Here is a 6,000-nt window from a genome sequence, read left to right as displayed (position 1 = left end):
GGAAGGTGGGGGTGGGAGAGTGGGTGGGGAGAGATTAATCAAAGAACTTACATGAATAAATGAGTAACCCATGGACACAGACAATAGTATGGGGAAGGTCTGAGGGTGGGACGGATGTGGGGTGGCGGGGATCAATGGGGAGAAAAAAAGGGGACATCTGTAATACTTTCAACAATAAAGATAAATTTTTTAAAAAGTACAAATTGGTAGTTACAAAATAGTCACAGGGATGTAAAGTACAGGATGGGGAATGTAGTCAATAATATTGTAGTAATTATGTATGATGCCAGGTGCATACTAGAAATACTGGGGGAATCACTGTACATTATATGATTATCTAACTGCTATGCTGTATACCTGAAACTAATATAAAATAATATTGAATGTTAACTGTAATTGAAGAATACAATTAAAAATAAAATAAAAATAAATAAATAAAATAAGCCCGGCCTGTGTGGCTCAGCAGTTGAGTGTCGACCTATGATCCAGGAGTTCCCAGTTCGATTCCCAGTCAGGGCACATGCCGGGGTTGCAGGCTTGATCCTCAGTAGGGGGCATGAGGGGGCAGCTGATCAATGATTCTCTCTCATCATTGATGTTTCTATCTCTCTCTCTCCCTCTCCCTTCTTCTCTCTGAAATCAATAAAGATATATTTAAAAATAAAATAAGGGATTTGCTAAAAGATAGATGAAGCCTGGTAAGTTAGAGGCCTTTGTTATGTGGATGCAAAACTTTTGATCAGACTGTTGCATGTTTTTCCAAGAATCAGATTGCATTCCCCCAAGCATCCAGTGATGCCATCTCAGTTAGGCATCAAAGACTGAGATATCAAAAAGTTCAAAAACAAAAGAATCCAATAACATAGTGTGGTCTGATTGCCACCAAAGAGAGAGAAGGAGGTTGGTGTTATTAAAGGCACAGGTCATGAAAGATATGGCATTTAATCACAAATTGCAAATAGATATGAAGAGAAGTCACATAATACAAGTCTTGATGTAGGGATGAATGGCCTTTGTCTGGAGGACATTACAGAAAACAGTAAAAGGAACAGAGCATGATTATTTTATATTATAACAAAAAGGATCTTGCAAATGTGATTAAGGTTACTAATCAGTGCCCAGCCGGGCGTGGCTCAGTGGTTGAGCGTCGACCTGGGATCCAGGAGATCAGGGTTCGATTACCGGTCAGGGCACATGCCCGGGTTGTGGGCTCGATCAATGACTCTCTCATCATTGATGTTTCTGTCTCTCTCTCCCTCTCCTTTCCTCTCCCTGAAATCAATAAAGATATTTAAAAATAAATAAATAAATAAATAAATAAATAAAATTAAAAAATAAAAAATATATCTTGCCCGGCCGGGCATGGCTCAGAAGTTGAGCGTCGACCTAGGATCCAGGCGATCGGGGTTCGATTTCCGGTCAGGGCACATGCCCGGGTTGTGGGCTTGATCAATGACTCTCTCATCATTGATGTTTCTATCTCTCTCTCTCCTTCTCCTTTCCTCTCTCTGAAATCAATAAAAATATATATTAAAAATAAATAAACCACTGGCCTCTATCTTTAAAAAAAAATCATATAACATATATATTCTCTGTATTTACAGGAAATAGTATTCTATAGTGTAAATGTCCCACAGCTTTTTTATCTACTCATCTACTGATGGACACTTGGACTGTTTTTAGATCTTGGCTATTGACATATATATTCTCTGGGATAAATGCCCAAGAATACAATTGCTGGAGTACATGTTTAGGATTTTTTTTGTTGTTAATCTTCACCTTAGGATATTTTTTCCATTGATTTTTAGAGAGTGGAAGGGAGGGAAGGAGGGAGGGAGGAAGAGAAAGAGAGAAAGAGAGAGAAACCTTCAACCCAGGAAAGTGCCCTTGACTGAGAATTGAACCTGCAACCCTTCAGTGGGCAGCCAATGCTCTAACCACTGAGACACACCAGCCAGGGACAAAGGGCACATTTCAGTGGCCCTGAATTTTAATGTTTCACTGTATCACATTATTTCAAGAAATAAAATGTTACTCAGCTTTCGAAAATGAGATTAAACTTCTTCACAATAATTATACTTACTTTATAATTCAAATGATTTGACTAAAGTCAATGTTAACCCAGTAAAAATCATGAATACAACTCAGGCTGCTCTTATGCTAAGGAAACTTCTTTAAAACTTAGTTTTTCTTTAAAAACTCAGACCCAAGCTGCACAGGTATAACTGAGGAGCCAACAATCTCCCCTTCTAGGTACCGCAGCAGTAGTTCTAACTATTTTTAAATCTGGGAAGCAGACTCACTGTAAATCGCACAAAGACATCAATAACTCCCTGGTAAAACTGTACTAATAGTTTTCTCTATTAATGATTTTTAAAAAATCAAACATTTACTACAGTTCAACATTTGAAATACTTCTGTCTATTACTACAAAGATGCTTAGGTTGAGAAATACATTTGAATATTTGAAAAGAAACAAAACTTGAAATGTGGTTTTATGTTAAATCATTTAGACGACCTCAGTTACCAAACAACTAAAAATACACAATAGCAGATAAATGGAAATTTATTAAAACCATCATCTCCAACAATACAAAAATTAAATATTAAAGCATCTTTTACTCTCATCTTAGTATATGCAACAGAGAAATGTTTTAAATTGTAACTGGAACTTCTTCTTCTTCTTTTTTTTTTTTTTTTGGTAAAGTACAATTTCCATTTATTTTTTCCAGAACACTTTTCTTCAGTCCTTAAGGACTTTACATGGGCCTTGGTGGAGGTGGTGGGGCAGCACCCGCAGGTCTAAATCGGGGTGGGGGTGTTTGGTCCTTACAGGCTTCTCGAGAAAGATTCCTGACTACCTTGCTGTGAATGGCACAGCTCACCCAGTAATGTAGTTTCACATACAGCTTAGGAAGCACATAGGTGTCAAAGACACTCCTTCGGAAATGCCCCTAAAGGCTGCAGCCTTACTATGTTTCGAGTGACGAACTTCTTAATGGACTTGTCCTTGGGCACACATAGGGTGCAGTTGGTGCAACGAATAGGCTGCACATGGCCATGGCCTTTTTTGGCAACACCGTTGTTCCTTCTTTTCTTGGTCACCTTGGAAATGAGGACCTGCGAGAGAGGAATTGGAAATTCTATTCAGATGCTTCTTAATGTATTTGGCGGACTCGTTTTTATATTCTCCTATTCCACATACCATGGAAAGCTTTCATGATCAAACATCGTGACCCAAACCAAGAGAAAAATATAAACAAATATTCACTTATTAAAGAGAAGCAGTTTACCCTTGAAAAATAAAAAGAAACTACAACGAATATCATGTGTAAAGCTCAAATACCAGTACTTAAATTTCTCTGAAGCAATTTATGCTTCAGTAATTAAGAGAAAGAAGAGTTGAATACTTTATTAAGATGAAAAGTATTCTATTCCCCTGGGACAAGAGTTTTTGAAAGGGCTTCATACTTCTTTTAAAAAATTATCACATCCACTAGACTAAGATCATATAAATTAACATTGATTATTTATTATCCTCCGTATTTGTCCTTTGGCAAAGCATAAAAGGCTTCCAAAGTATACTAAACAGTCACATTTTCACCTTTTATTAAGGAAGTTTGTGAAAATAATTTGAAAAACATTTTTTTTAATCGATTTCAGAGAAAGGAAGAGAGAGGGAAAGAGAAAGAGAGAAACATCAATGATGAGAGAGAGTCATTGATTGGCTGCCTCCTGACCGCCCCCCCCCCCCCCCCCCCCGCTGGGGATCGAGCCCGAAACCCGGGCATGTGCTCTGACCGGGAATCAAACTGTGATCTCCTGGATCATAAGTCAATGCTCAACTGCTGACTGGGCTACAACCAAATCTCTTAATGAACTTTCAACTTTAAACATTTTTACGTAAGAAACATACCAAAAAATTGTTTTATAAAAAGCCACCGCAATACCAGAAAAGAGTAATGAAAGATTTTGAACTCACTTTTTAAAGGACGCTCTTCCCTTGCTTCAAATGCCAAGCACTATTCATCATCTTTAGAGCCAGATTTGCTTAAATGCTTCACCACATCAACCCAGTTCCATCCTAGAGGAAGTTCTCCTTTGTGACATTTTATCTGCCAGCTTGTTTCTGGGCTTTTGAAAGTTGTTCTCTTTTGTCTTTTTTCTTACTTGATGGGGCTATATGAGGAGTTTCAACTGAAATGATATTGCTTATGGATGTCATAGAATTAATAGGATAGTGAGTGTCCTTGAACTGCTCTTTATTGGCCTTGGCATATTCAAACAACATGTAGATCATAGCGGTGCTGAGACTAACTTCCACTGCTTTCTGTAACTTGGCTAATATGCTTTGCTTTACAGGTGAGAATATGGTGGTGGTGTTTTGTTTTGTTTTAAAAAAACATGTTCATAGATATAACTGGAGGTGTCTGGGGGTATGTTTCTGTGCTGGAAATCTCTATTAAGAAGGCTTTGGGATCACCATTTTCACCTATATTGTATTAAAATGAAACTGGGCTTAATTCCCGGAAACTTTCATCTTCTTCATATATAGAACATAATGCTTCCAGTTCCATCTCCTTGTCCTCGTTGGTACTCATCGAAGGGGTAGTGGGGCACCTCCTGGGCAGACTGCATTCAGGACTACAAAGAGAAAGCCCAAGCAGTGGTCCTGAGGCTGGGACATCCCTGCTCAGCGCCCTTGGCTGCAGGAGGAACACCAGTTGCACCACAGAGAACAGTCAGTGCACCCCTGGCCTCTGCAGGCACTGGTCAGATAATCACTGTTTTAATTGCCTGTTTTTTTTTTTTTTTTTAAAGTATATCTTTATTGATTTTAAGGAGAGGAAGGGAGAGAGAGAGAGATAGAAATATCAATGATGGGAGAGTCATTGATCTGCTGCCTCCTGCACCCCCCCAACTGGGGATCAAGCCCACAACCCGGGCATGTGCCCTGACCGGAAATCAAACCCCTATCTCTAGCTCGATGCTCAATCGCTGAGCCACACCGGCTGGCTAATTGCCTGTTCTAATTCTCTATCAAAATATTACTCTGAGGAAGGTATCTCTGCCCATTGTTGGACATTATCAGCTGTAAAGTGTGTTCCTCAGTTTGAAGATATGCTCAGACACCACATCCAACTTGGTGCAATACCTTCTGTCCCAATTCTTTCCTAATACTCCAAGCATTTGCATTTACCACTGGGTAAGCAAAGCCCAGTCTAGAGTCCATGTCTATTCCTGTCAAGGCTTATTTGTAGCCCCATAGGGCCACCAGAGTCTCACTTGCCAACTATGTTCTGGGCCTTCCCCCCAACGGAATCTACCACATAGCCATTTGCACTCTCTGTCTCCCTTCTTGGCAGACAGAACAGTTGTTATTGGCATTTTGTTACTCAGAGGGTACAATAGGACAATGTCTACATTCAGCCCACCTTTGCATTGCTGCAGACCCCCATGTCCACTCATCTCATGGACCCAGGTGGCCATCTTAAGCAAGTACATGGGGATATCTGTTTGTCAATGCCAATCATCTTCCAAACCTGGAAAGGAGTTCTTCTGATGGACATCAACATGTCCTACTTTAAAGCACCCCTCACATTCCCATAAGGCTGTGCCCTGCACTGACATCCCTTTAATAAGCCAGGTTTCCATTGCCCTCCTGCCTGACCATAGGGCCAGGCCATTGGCCACTGCCCAAGCGTCAGTAAAAAGCCAAACGTAGGCTTTTACCACTATTCAGGTCTTCCATAACTGCTGGAAAAAGCACGAAATTCAGACCACCAGGTTGATCTGTTTTTATCTTCTTCAGGGTGGTGGCCTTCCAAACAGGATGTTGTTCATTCACCTTGGAACTGCTCTCCATAAACCAAGCAGCTCTTTGTCATTTGAAAGCCATTTATAGGGCACTAAGTGACAATAGAATCCAACAGCTCCTCACGCAGTTGCAGTCAGTCTCAGGGGAAAAGAGCTCCCTGATTGTATTTCCTCCTTGCATTC

General features: G+C 40.1%; 2 pseudogenes across 2 annotated transcripts; both read right to left on the bottom strand.

Moving 5' to 3' along the window:
- Positions 1-2,759: 2,759 nt before the first annotated feature.
- On the bottom strand, positions 2,760-3,897 carry LOC308551024 (small ribosomal subunit protein eS26 pseudogene; annotated as a pseudogene). Its single transcript has 2 exons — positions 3,865-3,897; positions 2,760-3,120 (listed from the first exon to the last, which is right to left on the bottom strand). The product of its transcript is annotated as a small ribosomal subunit protein eS26 pseudogene (transcript).
- Positions 3,898-3,996: 99 nt separating this feature from the next.
- On the bottom strand, positions 3,997-4,601 carry LOC308551116 (RWD domain-containing protein 4 pseudogene; annotated as a pseudogene). Its single transcript has one exon. The product of its transcript is annotated as an RWD domain-containing protein 4 pseudogene (transcript).
- Positions 4,602-6,000: the final 1,399 nt, after the last annotated feature.

Source organism: Miniopterus schreibersii (assembly GCF_964146895.1).
Source record: "Miniopterus schreibersii genome assembly, chromosome: X".
NCBI classification, from domain to species: domain Eukaryota; kingdom Metazoa; phylum Chordata; class Mammalia; order Chiroptera; family Miniopteridae; genus Miniopterus; species Miniopterus schreibersii.
This window is presented reverse-complemented; position numbering and strand designations above follow the sequence as displayed.